Genomic DNA, 19,258 nt, shown 5'->3' with positions numbered 1-19,258 from the left:
TCGTAACTTAGTGTAATTAGTTTACCTCAATCAGATCACCTCGCAGGTGCCTAGTCTCCACCTGCTGCAATTTGCAGGACTTAAGCCTTTCTTTTAAATTCCGATTCTATTAAGTGCTGATTATTAAGCTATGCTATACGTATGATCTAGTTGTTACATCACAGCACATAAGGAATCCTTAATATATCATCTGAAATTTTTTTGTAATAGAATTATATATAATTATTGAACAAAGATGGATTCACTGTTTAACAAAAAATAAGAAATCTTATATCTCAATGATAAAGTTGTGTCTAGATATAGCAAAAGAGGCATGTGATGCAAGAAAGCAAGCGTATGAGCTTACGTAGCATCAGCAAAAAAAAAAAAAAAAAAAACCAATTCACACAACCATTCCCTCTAAAAGTTTGCCCAGTTCCTCCTTGAATTTATTTAAGCTATCAGCTTCCACAACGACAGATGGATGTTTGTTCCAGCAATTAACACCCGCTGGCTAAAGGCAAATTTCCGCACATCTATTCTACATCTGTCCTTTCTTAATTTGAATTTATGCCCCCCTAGGTTCGTAATCTGAGCAAGCGGAAGAATCCAATCAGAAATTCAGCGCGCTCAACCCGTTCAAGGCCTTATACACCTCAATCAGATCACCTCGCAGGTGCCTGGTCTCCAACCGCTGCAATTTGCAGAACTTAATTATTATTATTATTATTAAAATCCGTTTATTAAAAAATAGCAAGTGTTTGCTTTCACCCCTTATACACAGCCGACCGGCTAGAAGGGTGTACAAAATGCAAGAATTGCAATTATATACAATATGAGAAGGGTGTACAAAAATCAAAAAATACAATTATTTACAGTATTTACAATATAAGAAGAGTGTACAAAAATGCACGAATACAATTATTTACAATATTTACACAAGTGCGTATATTTACAATATTGTTTACAAGTTCACTCATTGTCAAGATTATAGTTGAAGTAAACAGTGCGCTTCTGAGATGCTCTTCACTCTGTACTGCTTGCTTTCGGAGTATTTCACAGGGTCTATTGTCAATGAGTTGAAAAGGTTCACTGCGTTGTTTGGGAAGAAGTTCTTCAAACAGCACAGGTTGGATAGTGTAGAATGCAGTGGTAGGTAGGGACTGTCATTATTGCGTCCAGCACGTGGAGTAGAGATAAGTCCTCGAAGACTGGGGGCGTCAATCACACCGGTAAGCATCTGAGAAAGAAGAAGAATATTCCTGGATGCAATTTGAACTCTCCAGGGAGTAATATTTAAGTTGGTATATAAAACAGCCCTGGAGATGGTGAAAGCATTGCCCGTGACCCTGTTCATCCATCGCATTACCCAGTACTCGACTGCGAGGAATCTATTTATGTACGACGTCGGGGCAGAAGACCAGATTGGTGATGCATACAATGCGATAGGTTGTAGGCACCGCTGAACGTATCCTCCGACTACATCTACGTTCAGTAACCCCGTCAGCTCTTGTCGAATTGCCCACATCGCCGAGAAAGTCTTAGTTTTCATGGTCGAGAAGTGGGTCTGAAAAGTGAGGCCCTCGTCCCAAGTCAAGCCGAGGTCGGTGTGAGACTTCACTTTCCTTATCTGCACTCCGTTGTGATAGGCTGTGATGTCATTTTTTATTCTCTTTTTTGTAAAGGTAAGTTGAGCTGACTTTGATGCATTTATTTCCAGACCTATTTGCAGTAGATATGCTACAAGGCTGTCGATCAGGATGGAGACTCGCTGATTAGTCAGGTGAGTTTGTTCAGCTTCTTTAGACGTTATGTATAATTTGAGGTCGTCTGCATACGATGAGAAATCAGTATACCTTGCGAGGAAGGGTTCAAGGGCAGCGGCGAACAGTACACAGGATAGAACACCTCCCTGTGGTACTCCTCTCGTTATACTGCACTCCTGTTGGAAGGATTTATAGCTGATGATGAGTTGTCTTGATGTAAGGATGCGGTTGATGGTTTTTAGCAGGCTTCCAGTAATGCCAAAGTACTTTTCCAGAATGTTGATGAGAGCGGGAATTGAGAGCTTGTCATAAGCAGATGAAATATCCAGGAAGATGACGTCTAGCTGGGATTTACTGTTGAGAGCAGTTTGAATTTTAAATAGGGTATCCAGTAGGTTTGTATATGTAGATCTTTTGGGGATCACGGTTTGCAGATGTTTCGGTCTATGAGAGAAGCATTGGGCGATCAGTGCTGATAAGATAGCTTTCTCAAACGCTTTTAATAGAGAGCAACCCACTGAGATCGGTCTCAAGTCCTTAGGTTCCTTTGGGTTTCTTCTTTTGGGTATGGGTTGTACCCTGTAGTGATTCCACATTGTCGGGATTGATCCGGACTTCAATATGCGGTTAAAGATTACAAGAAGGGGCTCCACAATGAAGGCACTACACACTTTAACCATGAAGAGAGGGAAGCCGTCAGGACCAATTGTAGATTTATTAGGAAGTCTATTGATGGTATTTATAAGTTGTTGTTTTGTTAGCGTTATATTTGAAAGGGGCTGTCTGGAGTGCATGATGAAATCACTTAGGTTTGGGGTTTTTGGGTCTAATGGTAACTCGTTGAAAGTTGAAGATACCCATTCCTGAAATACCTTCTCATCGATATGGAAATCTTTGTTGCATTTGGATGTAATACGTTTCGAGCGGTTTATTCTGTTGAGTGCCAGCTGCCGGATTGCATTTCGTTTACATTTGAGGAAGGTTGCCCGCTCTTTCTTGTACATCTGGTAGTCAGCTGAGTTATGGTACTTTTTCCATATTCTGAATGCTTTTTGTTTCCTCTTGAATGCTATTTGGACTTCGGCATTGAACCATGTATTGGATCTATCAGAGAGTTTTAATTGTTTGGAAGCTCCTTGGGAGGCAATTTCAAGCAGCTGGTTAGCCAGGTTAGATGTAGCAGTGTCTATTGATTCCTGTTGTAGATCCTTCCAGTTTATTTCTATGAGACGCGCAAGGATGATCTCTGGGTTTAAATATTTGATGGAGAATACTGTTTTGGTAATCTTCTGGTTCCTGAGAGTTTCATCAGTGTTTGAGTTTACAGTGACGTTAAACTCAAACGTGATGGGAGAGTGATCGGAGGGGAAGCTGTGGTGTTCAGTGGTCAGACCTAGGTGTGGAAGATTGTGGAATAATAGATCCAGCATCTGGTTTCCCCTGGTAGGAGGTGTGGTTTGGTGAAATAAGCCAAACGTGCCAATGGCTGATATGAGATCCTCAGTGGCCTCATCATGTCTAGGCGTAGGCATGTTGAAATCGCCTATAATGAAGGTGGGGATGTCGGGGACTAAGTTGGCTGCTGTCCATGCTATCAGTTCATTTCGTGAATCTTCTGTGTGATCAGGGGGTAGATATACAAGACAAATTTGTAGTTGTATGGTATCCTTTCTTAATGTGGCACATAGGGCTTCGAATTTATCTGATTTGGTCACCTGAAATCTGGACTGCTTGAAACTGGATGAGTACAGTAACGCAACACCTCCACCGCGTCTGCTATCCCTGGAATTATGGAGGCTGAGGTAATCAAGAGGCTGACCTATGACATCCAGTTGCCTTCCGTGAGATAACCAGGTTTCTGTCAAGCAGATGAACTGATATTCAGCTAGTAACATGATGGTTTGTAGGGGGTGTAGTTTATTGCTGATACTGCGTACATTTTGGTAGAAGCATTTAAGGGGAGTTATTGAGACAGTTTGGAATGAGGCTGACATTGGTTGCTATCCCTGTATTATTGTCGATCTTGTGCGGTAGGATGCGGAAGATGTCCGTTCTTTGTACATTTTTACTAGAGTTCCTGGCGGCCAGGTGCTGGTATCTAGCACTTTTAGATCATCCTGTTTTTCACAAGTGATTGTGAATGAAGAATAGGAGGGATATCTTGTTTTCACAGGTCTCACAGCCACCTTGATCCCTATTTGTTCCTCAAAGAATTTAGATATATTTGCTTCGGTTGTGGACGGTCCAAGTCTCGAAATGAAGATTTTCGATTTTGTTTGGACGGATGTTATATTGTACATTTTCTCCAATACGTTGGATTGGTTGACTGGTGTGGTTTTGTTGGGGTATGCTGGTGATGTTTCTTGAGTGGGACCGGTCCCCTGAGCTACCAATCTATTTACAGACCTATCTTGGTGAGAAGTTGGATTATTGATCGTTAATGACACTTCCGAAGGGGAATTAGGTCGCGATCGTTCGACGGGTGACTGCTGGGAGACAATATGTGCATAAGTGGGTTTTTTATTGGTGACACCACTCAAGCTTGAGTGTAGGCATGGAGCATTTTGAGACGCTTCATTGTGAGAAACGGTTGCTTCAGATATATAATCGATATCACACCTAAGTTCACAAGGGTGCTCTAATACAGGTAATTGACTCAATTCGATGGGGGTAGGCAGGTCGCTGTGTTTCCTATTAGTTAAAGATTGTTTTTCTCTAGTACTACTGGTTTGAGGTTTAGTGGGTTTCTTCATACTTTGATGACTATCACGATAAGCTGGTATCGTGTATTCATTTGATGTAGCTCCTTTGACATTTCGATGGTTTTGTTCTATGACAGAAGGCTGGTTCACAACGGTGAACTTATTTCTAATTACTTCTGCCTTTAGTAGTTGTACTTCTTCAAGTAGGCTTGAGTTTTGTGCTTTAATTTGCTTAATCTCATTAATGAGAGTATTCAGCTGACTGTTTATGAGAATCACATAATCATTACTTATCCGGGGGTAGTTTTCCCCTTGTATCGAAGTTGTTGCCGTTTGGCAATATTTAGTGGCCGAGGTAGCTACGTCATGCATAACTTCTTCAGGGTGGCATTCAATTGTCCTGTAGTGCAACAGGGAAGTAGAGACAGCATCGTCATCTGTGGGGTATTGATTGTCGCCCTCGGCGATTTGTACCTGTTCATCGGTAGTTTCAGGTGTGGTGCTTCTGCTAAGGTATGGTAGGATAGTGTTTTTTTCCTGTGCAGATGATATAGTTTCAGTCGATGTGCAGGGTATCACATCATGTTGGGAAAGTGCCCTTAATCCCTCGTTGTCAGGTATTTCCTTGCATGAAACACAAGAAAAATTTCGTCTCCGTTGCTTATTCATCTTTTTTAGGTCGATTTTGAGGCATGACCCACAAAAGGTAGAACAGCATGTAACACAGATAATGCATAGCTCCGTGTTTAATTTGCATAATTTGCATTCGGCTATGGTAAAGACTTCATTCAATTCTGTCATGTTTGAATGTCTGTAGGAGAAAAAACAACTGCTCGTGTTTGAAGGTTTTAACAGGCTAAAACGACGGTATTTGGTTCGGCGAGTTGACACTCGCCGAACCAAAGCCTTTTTGGTAAGAGAAACCCTTCGTTCCCCCTCACCAATCTTGTTGCCTTTCTTTATACACGCTTGATCAACTCTACATCCTTCCTAAAATGAGGTCTCCAGACCTTGACGCAGTACTCGAGTCGTGGCCTGACCATTGTATTATACAAAGAGATAATCACCTCCTTTTCGCTACTAGCAAAATTCCGGTATATCATTGAGAAAACACCATGACCTGCTTTTGCAACCTGTCTTCATTGCTCAGAAAACTTCATATCTGACTGCACGATTATTCCCAGGTCTTTTTCATTTTCTATCACACTAAGTGTACTAACACACAATTGGTACGTTCATCTGGGGTTACTTCTACCCATATGCAGTACTTTGCATTTGTCAATGTTAAATTTCAGTTGCCACTTCTCAGTCCATCTGCCCAAATTTTCTAGATCCTGTTGCAGTAGAACACTGCCATTACTGTCATTAACAACCCTGCCAACCTTTGTATCATCTGCAAACTTCGACATTAAGCCTGGTATACCTTCATCAATATCATTGATAAATATACAAAACAACAGTGGGCTCCACTAATAACATTAGACTACGAAGAGCAGCGTCCATTGATTACCATCCTCTGTCTTTTCCCACTCAACCACCCTTTTATTCATTGTAGCAACTTAACCTTAATACCATTCTGCTCCAATTTGTACAGTAGTCTTCCATGCGCAACAGTGTTCAGAGCTTTTCTGAAATTCAAAGTATATGATATCAAAATTATTTTTTGCATCCAGTTTCTTTGTAACCACATCATAGTATTGTCAGACAAGACTTTCCCTTAACAAACCCATGCTGTGTCTGAATTATTTCTGCAGTCTTGTTTAGATGATCCTGCAATGCATCTTTAACCAGTGACTCCATTATTTCACCCGGAACAGAAGTTAAACTAACTCGTCTATAATTACTCGTGTCACCCTTCGATCCCCCTTTGTGAATTGGGGACACATTTGCACATCTCCAGTCCGTGGGGACTTCCCCTGAGTCCAAGGATGCTGGCGCCTCCGTAGCCAGGTGGGAAGGAGCAGCAGTGCGCAGCACACGCTTCTTGATTAGACCGGGGTTCGAGCCCGTCACCACCAAATACGGAGGATGCGGAAAGGTCAAGGAATGACCACCGCATATCCCGGAGCAATATGGTCTTAGTTGCTAATGCTCCTAAAAAAAAAACCAACAAACAACCAACAAACCAAGGATGCTCTCATAATTATGGCTAAGGGTTTGCTTACTTCCTTTGCCGCCTCCTTTGATACAACTGGATAGATCCCATCCACCCCAAGTGCCTTTCTTATGTTTAACTTCAACAATTTCTCCTCCACTTTGTTCTCAGTTATTACAAAATTATTAAGCACCCTTTTACAATTTGATAAACTTCTGGCATTTTCCTTCCTTAATAACTCATGTGTGAATGTAGATGCAAAATACTCATTCAGTTTGTTTGCTATCTGAGCAGGATCATCAACAGTCTAACCATCGATATTAATGTAACTTCCTTGTATAAATAATATAATAAATTGTTGTTTTGTTGTACACCTCGAGTCTAGTATATTTGCAAAGACACATCTTGCCTGCCAACTAAATTTATTCTTTGCCTATATCCAAGGAATCAAATAAGGGAATTGGAACACCCTCATGCCTGTTGAATTTTCTGATACGGCACTATTACATTAAGTCAGTGGTTCTCAACCTTTTTTTAATAATGGCACCACTAAGTAATTTATTTTATTTTGCAGCACCCCTACTCAATTTTCTTAATATATATATATATATATATATATATATATATATATATATATATATATATATGTTATATGATATTTATTACAATAATATAATTATAAAAATTACATTTCATAATACAAATTATGTATATACAGGGTGATTCACTATCAGTGCAACAAACTTGCAGGAGGTGTAGGGGGCACAAAGACGAATCGGAATCACATAGCATTGCAGGGTCCGAAATGCCTTCGTCATGCGGTAGAGGACGTTGAACGGGAGGTCGCGTGAACAGCGATCCCGCTGGAAGTCAGCATTTGCGAACCGTTTCTGTTGAAGAAACCAAGTAGCAAAAGTCCTCCGGAGTGGATAATCCGCAGGTTCCAATGATTGGGCGCGTTGCAGATGGTATGAACTCATTTGGTTTGTTGACAGTATCCTCCATACAGTGGATTGGGATATACCCAATCATTGGCCTATCGCTCGAGTACTCGTACTCGGATTGCCTTCTGCAAGACGTAGGACATTCTCCTCATTGTCTGTCGTCCTCGTCGTTCGCTCTCGATTCATGGTACCTACCTCTCGTGAAACAACCAGTCTCACGTAACCTTCTGTGCACACGGGCGAAAATCGTATGATGAGGAGCACGCCTGTGCGGGAAACGTTCCTGGTACAAGCGCAGAGCGGCGTGCCCGTTACAGTCCGCAGCTCCATACGCGAGGTGCATGTCGGCCAGTTCAACGTTTGAATACTCGTCCATCCTACTGCCTCGGGAACCGGTTCGCAAATGCTGACTTCCAGCGGGATCACTGTTCACGCGACCTCCCGTTCAACGTCTTCTATCGCATGACGAAGGCATTTCGGACCCTGCAATGCTATGTGATTCCGATTCGTCTTTGTGCCCCCTACACCTCCTGCAAGTTTGTCGCACTGGTAGTGAATCACCCTGTATATATATATACACAGTATATAATTTTATTCTTTATATAGAGGTACTAAGTAAACATCATTTATGGAGAATCCTGGAATGTTGTTGCAGCACCCCCGTTGAAAACCACTGCATTAAGTAGTCAGCGAATGTGCGGCCTTGGAAGAGTGAGGGGGCCAGCCAAGTTAAATATAATACTTAGAGACTACCAAAATTTAATTGGTTCCAAGGTAATTTGTACAGAGAAAGAACCTTGTCTTCGATGTACAGTCCCTTAACTCTTGTCTTTGGTTTGTTCTCTTTCGTAAAGATAACGCTCTCAACGTCATGTCATTATATCTGCTTTTTTTTTATCGGGCGCTGCATCCAGCTGATGATAATGTTGGAGAAGAATTTCAACGTCTGCTGATCCTGGATTTCGTATTCAGGATGGGATACTTTGGGACTGACTAGTCCCATCCTGGATGAATTGTTCCACTTTTTTTTTTTTTTTCTTTAACTCCTTCCTATTCAATTCTTCTTTCCTATTTGTATGGCGAGTCCCTCTCTCTGACCCCCTCTCTTTACTTACTCTTTTCTCTCCGAACCATCCAATTCTATTCCTACTTTACCCCTTTCACTTTTTTCAATTTGTCTGTCTCATAACCTTGTCATGATAGAGATTAGCAAGACGATAGTAGATCTTGGCCGCCTCCAAATGAGTGATGGGGTGGGAGGTGGTGACCAGGAGTTGCTGCTTCCCACCTGTAAAAAGCCAAGTACTGACCGACAACAGAACACATAACATCTACACATCCAACGCACTATATACAAATGGCCGGTTTTGGCGTAAGCTTCAACATAAATACAATAGTGGCTAATGGGACAAACCCTGTGGTCTGCCAACACAACACATGAATATGGGGTGACATGGAAGCCTATGATAGATATAAGCTGGTCTGTAACCAAGTCACAAAGGAGGTTAGGCAGGCAAAGGCAGATTATGAGAAATCTTTGGAAAAGGATGCAAAGAAAAACAGCAAAGAGTTCTTTACGTATGTAAAGAACTCTTTGCTGTTTTTCTAGAAGAAACTCTAGAAGTAAACTCTTTCTAGAAGTAAACTCTAGAAGAAAAGGGATGAAACAGATTGGTCCACTGGACATTGATGGTTCAACTGTTGATGATCCTGCTCAGGTGGCTAACAAACTAAATGAGTATTTTGCATCTACATTCACACATGAGGAGTTATTTAGGGAGGGGAATGCCAGAGGTGAACTAAACTCTGGTAGTGAGCTAGATGATTTTGTAATAGCTGAGAGCAAAGTGGAGGAGAAATTGTTGAAGATAAACATAAGAAAGGCACCTGGGGTGAATGGCATCTATCGAGTTATATTAAAGGAGGCAGCAAAGGAAGCAAGCAAACCCTTAGCCACAATCATGAGAGCTTCATTGGACTCAGGGGAGGTACCCAAGGACGGGAGATGTGCAAATGTGACCCCAATTCACAAAGGAGGATCAAAGGGCAACACAAGTAATTATAGACCTGTTAATTTAACTTCTGTTCCAGGTAAATTAATGGAGGCACTGGTTAAAGAAGCACTACAGGACCATCTAGACAAGACTTCAGTTATAGCTCGAACACAGCATGGGTTTGTTACGGAGAAGTCTTGTCTGACCAATTTGATTGGATACTGTGATGTAGTCAGAAAGGATCTTGGATGCAGGGTATAACTTTGATATCATATATTTGGATCTTAGAAAGGCTTTTGATACTGTTGCACATGGACGACTGCTGCACAAATTGGAGCAGTGCGGCATTGGAGGCAAATTGCTACTATGGATAAAGGGATGGTTGAGTGGGAGAAGACAGAGAGTGGTAATCAATGGACACTGCTGTTCGTGGACTAATGTTATTAGTGGAGTCCATCAGGGTTCAGTGTTGGGTCCATTGTTGTTTTCTGTATTATAAATGATATTGATGATGGTATATCAGGCTTAATGGTGAAGTTTTCAGACGATACGAAGGTCGGCAGAGTTGTTAATGACACAAATGATAGTATGCTGCTGCAACAGGATCTAAAACGTTGAGTTGATGGGCTGGGAGGTGGCAATGAAGTTTAACATTGACAAATGTAAAGTACTACATATAGGAAGCAGTAACCCCAGAGTAACGTATCAACTCTGTGGTAGTACACTGAGTGGTAGAGAATGAAAGGGACGTGGGGGTGGTTGTGGAGGCAGATATGAAGTTCTCTGAGCAGTGCAGACGGGCTGCAAGAGTAGCTCATGGTGTATTGTCAATGATATATAGGAATTTTTCTAGCAGGGATAAGGAGGTGATTATCCCCTTGTATAAGGCGATGGTCAGGCCACAACTTGAGTGCTGTATACAGGTCTGGAGGCCTCATTTTAAGAAGGATGTAACATAGAGCTGTTGGAATGAGTACAGAGAAGGGCAACCAGATTAGTGAATGGAACAAAGGGTTGCTCTTACGAAGAAATGCTTAAGTTTTGCAGATTGCAGTGTTTGGAGACTGGGCAACTGCGAGATGATCTGATTGAGGTGTATAAAGCTTTGAATGGTTTGAGTATGCTCAGTGCTGATGGGATTCTTCTTCTTGCTCAGAATAATCACCTGAGAGGGCATAAATTCAATTTGAGGAATGACAGTTATAGGATAGATATACGGAAGTTTGCCGGACAGGTATTTGGAAGGAACAGAGGGGTGAAATCGGCTTTTTTCTTTTTTTTTTTTTTCGGCTGATGCTGCATAAGTTTGCTTTCTTGCATCGTATGCCTCTACTAGTGCTAATGCTAATAATGCTAATATCTCTGAATGTCCCGTCTACAACTATTGAGGACAACGGCGCTTTAATGTAGCGGAAACCCTGATCAACGCAATTAAAGTAACAGTTTTTTAGGTTTTAATTGAATTTAATTTCTATAATAATTGGTCCTTTTGTTTATTACATTTTAAATTTATTTATTTTTATCCTTCATTCGTTCATAACTCAGTCATACTCTCTGCGATTGTGCATATGACAAACATTAGAAAGGGTGCCCAAACTACGTAAATCGGGAATTGATCGCCACACGAAACATTTCCTCCATTTTGAAAACTATTTTTAGGTTATAATGTATATCTGCCTTCCGTCCGGCCATATAAAATGTTCAATCCTGCAGGGGCATTATTTCAAGTCAGCCGAAGAAAATTAGAGATTCAAATTTCGGAAACACAGCTGTTTTTGAAATTTCATTAATATTTTACATAACTGTTATAAAATATTTTATACTTGTGTTATAAAATCTTTTAAAACTTGATTCAATGCAAGTTGGAGTAAGGTAATTGTAAGGTACTGGTTATGGCAATAGTATCAGTTTTGTACATAGCTGTAAAAACAAAACAAAAAAACTATTACTTTAGGGTCACACAGTAAGTCTGTAAATTGCGTGTGTTCTCTGGTCGATTTGCCTGTTTTTGTTGATGAAAAACCCTAGTTATTATTATTATTATTAGTAGTAGTAGTAGTAGCTATATGGTACAAGGAAGCCTGAGGCTTATGCTGCACCAGCCAAAAAAAATAAAAAATCCCAAGTTACCCTGAGAGAGAGAGAGAGAGAGAGAGAGAGAGCGAGCGAGCGAGCGAGAAAAGTAGAAGGGAATCACCAAGAAAGAGAAGAATGATGATATCCAGCTCAGGACCCTGGGTGTAGTTTTTGGGGGGAAACCTTGATATCTGCGCCTGAAACCGCCTACCTCAGCCATGGAGTGAAAAATGCCCATTATAGTTCCACCCGGTATCGACGGTATTCAAATCCGGACCTTTGTCACCTTCCTCCCCACACCTGCGTGGGGAGGACGGTGACGGTAACGCTGTGCTACCTGCGCAGACTGTAATTATCTGTAAGTTTCTTACTAACACATCAGTCTGATTTTGTCACGCCCTTCATCGCCCTCATTGAGTAGCACAATAGGCGGGATCGCCGTCCTCCCAACACCGTGTGGAATAGAAATGAGTTTGAATCCCGTCGATGACGGAAACAATTTTTATGTGTAGTTTTCACAATGTGGCTGAGTTAGTCGGTTTCAGGCGAGTGTAGCATAGTTTTTTACTACTGGAAACAGAAGTTTTTCCTGCAGCCAACAGAAAATCGACCTCAGAACACACGCAACTTGCAGATAATATACACGGAGTAACATGACCTTAGTCTCCAATCTCGTACAATCCAACATTTGACTCCACCGAACAAGTATTGCTCTTTGAAGCATTTGATATGATTTGCCTTGCATGGATCGTCGTCACATAGACATGGTTCAACCGTGATCAGCATTCAATGATGTTATTGGTTTACTACCATACTTCAGCTGTCTCCAGTCTTTTTGAAGCGATTGCAGTCCCTTTGAGGATGAATGGAAAACTTATTGATTTTGCGACCATTTATATCCTGCTTAATCCCAATGTTGAGAATATTGATGCTGTGAACTGATGGCTTAACAGTTTGCGCATGTCTGCCACTCGAATTATTTGCCGTTACTTCAATCCATCCCTTCACTTCAGCATCAAGTTCATTGTCTTACACGATTCTTAACTTCGATTTCCGTAAACTTCATCAAGAACTGATTTTCCAGGAAAAACAGTCATTTTGATCTGATCTTTGCTTCGATTCCCAGTGAGCTCCAAGGAAACTCGGTCTGGCTATTTCAACTGGCCATGATACCATTCTTTTCGCTTTCTACATCTCAAAGATGCAGTTAAGTTTTAAGTGCAGTTAAGTTAACTGCAAGAAGAATCATGACTCTGAGGTTCTTCTGCCTGATTTACTACATCTAGGTGGCCACTGGTATTCTATCGGGTGTTTTCATTAATTGTAATTTATCATTGGCTGTATCTTCTCATTAGACGGCTTGTCTAAACTGTAGATTATTCTGCTTCTAAAACCATCAAATCCATTTCCTAGTCTAAGAGTTGGTGGTCCACTGCACTCAATGCTTCTTTCTAGGTAAAGAGGAGCATTTTAGAAGTGAAAACTCTGTAGATCTGGTGGATACTATTTTATTTTCTATTTCAAGAGCGACCTTCCATCGATTGAAACGCATCTGGGAGTTACGATACGGGCAGATAATCAAGTTCTCTGAACAGTGTAAACAGAAAGCCAGGAATGCCCATGGTGTCCTATCGATGATTTATGGAAAGCTGTCCTGTACAGATAGAAGGGTCATAATTCCATTGATAAGGCAACTGTAAGACTGTATAAGGCAGTTGTACGACAACATTTGGAATACTGTGTTTAAGTATGGAGACATCTGAAAAAAAGGACATCTTAAAAGCGTCAAAAGATCGGCAACTCGCATGGTGAGATCACCAAAAGGACGACCGTATGAGGAAAGACTGATTATGTGGTCTACAGAGCTTGGCAACCAGGCACTTCAGAGGAGGCTTGATTGAGGTTTATGAAGCTCTGAGGGGGATTGGTAAAATGAAGGTGGAATTTTCACTGTTATAAAGACTTCCAGAACTACAGGCCATAAATTCAAATTACAGTTTTGAGGTTTAGATTAGATTGTAGGAAATTTTCTTTTAGTCAGCGAGTCATTGATTGCTGAAACAAGTTGTCCCGCAGGTAGTTGAGGCTGACAGTTTGAGTAAATTCAAAGGTGAAATGGATATTTACATATGTAAGGAGGGAAGCATATAATATGTATTTTATCTACTTGGTGTTTTTTTTTTAAATTTTTATTTTGCCAGTGCAACAAAAGCCTGTGGCTTCCTTGCACTATATGGCAAATACTACTACTTTATCGAAATCTTAGGTCATAATGAACCACATGGAAATTACTCTTAAAAAAGGAAGGCTCTTTATAACTGACCTTTTTTCCTTGACATTGACTTGTGGCTTCATCACATAGTTAGGTTCTCTTCCGATAGCCATTTGTTGTCCTCCATAAATCCAACAAAATCTGCACAATATGCTTACAGAAATGTACTGATCCAATATCATGTCTTGAATATGTGTAATTCCCATAAGGAACGTTTCATCTCATTGTGACCTTGGAGTCGTTTTCAACGCAAGCTCTTTTTCCAACACGTCGAACATAAAATATACTTATCTCCGCCGTAGAGTAAAAAATCAACTTCTTCATGTAATCCTCTCCTCTCTTCTCTTCTGTTGCCAGTAGATACTTTGACCATATGTGACCATATTTTTCTCAGTTCTCCACGACTCAGATTTGGGCTTCTGCCAATCTCACCGAAGTGAAAAGTTTTCACCACTGAATATTGTCTTCTGAAATGAGCGGTATGGAAATTTCATCTCTCTGAGCAGTTGACAACAACCGAGATAGCCCGTACGCTAATGCATTTCCAGGACTCGTCGCTCCTTAGGGAGAAGATGTCTTCTTGGTTAAGATGCTAACTGGCTTAATTACATATAGGATACATACTTGTGGCTGATTCCCCCACCCCTCGAAGTATTGTTTGAGATCTCTTTCCTTGTTGCTACTGAAAACTAATACTCATCCACCCTGTGAGTTCTTGCCGGAACAAATATTGCCTATTTAATACTTTGATTGTGACTTCAGGATTGACTGATTGTTTGGTGTACAGTTCTAGAGGCATCAATGGCTTAGGCCATAATTTATATTGCTTGTGTTCTGTGGTCGATTTGCTGTTTGTTGGACGAACAAGAAACCCAACAGAGCAAAAAAAAAAAAAAAAAAAAAAATCAGTTTCTGGGAGGGAAAACCACATTACCCTCGGCTGAGACCATTAACTCGGTCATGTTGTGAAAGAGAACCATTAAAATTTCTTGTACCATTGAATGGACTTGACCCGAGGCCAAAAGTCCTCAGTTCAAAAAGACCTGTACCACCCGGTGTGGGGTAGTACTGCTCTACCAATTTACATAAAAAGCACTGTTTGGAGAAATACAAAGTAGAAGTCCGATAAACCGTATAATTTTACAGGTTGTCTGTTTTCGTTTTCCCTTTAAATACTTGAGGCGGAAGTTTTACTCAGAATTCTTATAATGCTCTATACACTACTTAATGTTCGCTTTCTCGTATATATATGTCATGCAAGAAGTTTATTAGTGTTTATGAGTGTCTCTTCTTGTGAGCAAGGTTAAAAATTGAATGATATTATTATTAAAGATGTGTGGAAATTTAACATATGTTTTTCGGGGAGGGCCACATAGGATCAGAGTTCTAAGTACATTATGGATTTTGAAGTCATTTTTAATCTCCTCCTCATCGAAAAACTGTGCTTAAGTTTTAGTTTCATGCAATCTGGAGTTTGAAATCAAAATTAGCATTAACCTATGTACATCTGGCATTTTTCTGAACAAAGTGGTTACACTCAATAAATATTTCTACATCACAGTCAGATGCATTGAGAGAGCGAGGCAGGTAGGATAGCTTCCCTCCTCATACTCGAACTGCTAGTATAAATTAAAAAAAATAAATAAATAAGTGGTAAAACAAGAGCAGGGTACTTTCCCCCGGGAAGTGCCCATTCTAGCTCGTGATTACAGTATACATTTAATCATCTTATTTGAGTGACTATTTGTCATTTAGTAAAGAATCCTAATATTTCTCTTAATTTCTTATAACAATGTGAATAAAGCATAATCTTTTACAGCGTAATCAGAACACCGCATATTCTAGTACAATATTGTTTATAACCTACACTGTGCTGCCACTTTATTAGGTACACCTACCTAGTAGCGTGTTGAGCCTCCTTTAGCCTTCAAAACAGCCTGAGTTCTTCTAGGCATGGATTGAAAAAGATGCTGAAAACGCTGTGCAGGAATGGAGTAGCATGCAGACATGAGTGTGTCACGCAGTTCCTTGAGATTCGACGAAGGTATAGGCCAGTGAACAGCCCTTTCCAGCTCATCCCAAAGATGTTCAATAGGATTCAGATCCGTAGACTGAGTGGGCCACTGCAGCAAAGAAAAGTCATTGTCATGTTCCTGGAACCATTCCATAGTGATTCGGGCTTTGTGCACTGGCGCATTATCCTGCTGGAAGTAACCATCTAACTGAGGATAAAGTGTCAACATGAATGGATGCACTTGGTCAGCAACGATGTTTAGGTACGATGTGGCATTCAGACGTGAATCTATGGGTATCAATGGACCCAACGTGTGCCGAGAAAACATTCCCCACACCATAACACTGCCCCCCACCACCTTGCACAGTAGTCCTCAGAAATGACGGGTCCATGGATTCATGTTGTTTTTGCCAAATTCTGAGCCTTTCATCAACATGATGCACCAGGAACTTCGACTCGTCAGATCAAGCAACTGTTTTCCAATCCTCGATAGTCCAGTGTTGGTGTTGCTGTGTCCACAGGAGCCATGCTCTCTTGTTCTTCATTGATAACAAAGGTACGCGATGTGGCCGTGGGCTGTTATAGCCCATTCGCGACAAAGTGCGACTAGTGGTCCGTTGCGATATTTTGTTCTGCGCACCAAGGTTGTAATCAGATGTAATGTGCGACATTGTGGCCCGTCTGTTTGCTTGCACAATTCTAGCCATCCTCCTCTGACTTCTCTCATCAACAAGCGATTTTCTTCCACAGGAGTGCTTGAGAGGATGTTTTCTGTTCATTGCACCATTCTCGATACACCCTTGAAACTGCGGTGCGTGAAAAGTTCAGAACTGCTGTTTCAGAGATGTTTTGTCTAGCACGTCTTGCACTACTACCATGCCACGTTCAAAGTCCGTTAGATCACTCCTTTTCCCCATTCTTGCTATGGTTTGTACGCTTAACCGATACTAGAAAGGTTGTTCTGCTGCATTTATACCACAACTGTGATTTGCAACGTTGTGGGACAAATTATTTGTGCACAGCAGGGGTGTATCTAATAAAGTGGCAGCACAGCGTATCTTTACTGCATTACTGATATCAATTGGTTTAAAGGAGCTCTATATAAAACTGTTGTGACTGTGCAATTTAGTGCGAGAATGGACAGGACGACAAATTTAAGTGACTACAAATGTGGCACGGTAATCGGTAAAAAATGTGCTGGCAGGAGTATCTCGGGAATTGCAACGCTGCCAGGATTGTTTTGTAGGACTGTATGTATATAACATACAGTCATTGTATTTTTGAGGAAATGAATATGTGAGAATAACGCTACTGTAGTGAGCGTTGCAAAGCATACAGATCCACATTTACTGGTCTGACATAATCCAAAATAAATAATGCAGTGTTAACTGAATCTCGTTTTCATTTGGAACAAACTGCTGTATATTTTTAATAATAGTGGGAGATATTTATTTTTGAAGTGCAACTTCTTTAGGCACGCTTCAGGCAGTTTTCAGATGGAGTAAATTGTGTTCGTGGATTGACAAAAAGCGCAACGAAAATGCGATTAGCCATTAGTAAACGCATTACAGGCGCTCTGAACAGCCAACTATCGTACTCGCCTGAATGCATCGGTTCTTATTTAATCACCAAAATTAAACAGTATTAGGCTTGGTTAGTAAATTGGGAGGAGGAATACCTGGTGTAGTTGGCTTTCCTTTCTTTTTAATTGGTAATCTGCGCTTTATATCTTTCCTTTTATAGCTTGTGGATAATATTCCTCTTATTTTTTCTTATTAGAATCGCCGTTAATACAAATAAAATTCATCCATAAACGTGATCACGACTGGAGCTTACTACATATAGCACAGTGAATGGTATTTCGTTATGGAGTGTCCATCGTAAAGTGATTTGATCGTACAGTAAACCAATCGTAAAACGGGAGTTGTAGAGAGCGTTGTAAAGCATACAGAGCACGTATACGTGCAATGCAACCACCGAAACTACCCCCATTGAGTACGAAGGAGAGATCTAAGCTATTTCGGCAGCAGAAATTAACAGTGTGTGATGCAGTTGAACAAAAAATCCAGAGAAGGTATATCCGCATCTTCGGTCTTACATTTCCCCAGTGAATATGTAAGGAGTCATGGAAGTTGATAGTGCAAATAAAAATGATGAAGAGTCCTCGAAGCCCATCATATAACAACAGAAACTCCAGTGTGCCACCCAGGCTAGTAGCCTATATGCACCAAAGTCTATAAATTTTGAAATGTTGCTATTAGAGTTTTAAAGTAACTCTCGTCACTGCAACAGGTTTAAGCCAAAAGAACCTTTTAATCATTTCTGTTTATATGACTTTATAGTTTTTCTTGGTCATTAGCCTTTCGTCACACGGAGATAGATAAGTATCCTGTGTGATTCCAGTTGCCGCCCCTTCCGCGGGGAGGAAGACCTCTACTTTCAAAGAAAAACCTTTCAATTTCTTAAATCATTAAACTTTTGAAAAGAAACACAAGTCTCACGCTGAATCTCTTCCCAAGGAAGCTCACCAACCAGTCCAACCTACAGAGCCAGAGACAGAGTCACAGCAACCCAATCCAAACCTCCAAATCCGCACTCATAATGTGTCCAACTATTCATAGTCAGTGCGTCTTTTGTTTAAGTCCATTGCTCGTTGAAACTCTGGACATACATGGTTTATCGCACTATGCTTACTAGACACTTTTTTTCTTTTGCAGTTAATGCAAGACGGAACTGAGTCCCTGTTCGCACAACTTTTATATGAGTGCCCTGATTTGGCACAATGGCCGCAGTAGGTCTCGCCTCTGCAATGTTTGGCTATATGGCCAAACGCCATACATTTAAAGCACTGAGTTACCGTAACAATATCACGGACCCTGCAGGCAGACCAATGGATGTAAACTCGTCCAGCTCTTGTTAATAATCTATGCACTTTACCATCCACCTGTATTATCCAGTTTTTAGAGTCGTTATTCTTAGCTTTATTAACCGAGATCACTTGGAAACTGTCTTGGTACATTTCTTGCTCAATTCCGTGATCTTTCACATTCTTTACCCATAGTTGTTCTTTCAATTCATTTTTGTCCAAGGTCTTATCCACATCATAAATTAAAAGCATCGGATTCCGCTTCTTTAACTTTTCTAAATTCAATTTTAAGTCCTTGAACTTGGGACACATGGTTATTGCATCTATATCCTGCTCTGACTCGACTTCAATAACAACCTTTTTATCTTTTACTGTCCTAAGGTTCCTTACTTTAACGTCTTGAAGAACTGGTCTTAATTGAGTAATCATATCCTTTTTAATATCGTCACTGCTCTTATGTTGACTATTTTTCGTTGAAATTATTGCAACTTTTGGCTTAATAAAGCCTTCCTTCACTATAGTTGCATAATCTGGTTGTTCTTGGATTTCC

The sequence above is a fragment of the Mastigoproctus giganteus genome, chromosome 6 (genome assembly GCF_048544385.1).
Source record: "Mastigoproctus giganteus isolate SK-2022 chromosome 6, ASM4854438v1, whole genome shotgun sequence".
NCBI classification, from domain to species: Eukaryota; Metazoa; Arthropoda; class Arachnida; order Uropygi; family Thelyphonidae; genus Mastigoproctus; species Mastigoproctus giganteus.
Note: the sequence above shows the minus strand (reverse complement) of the source record.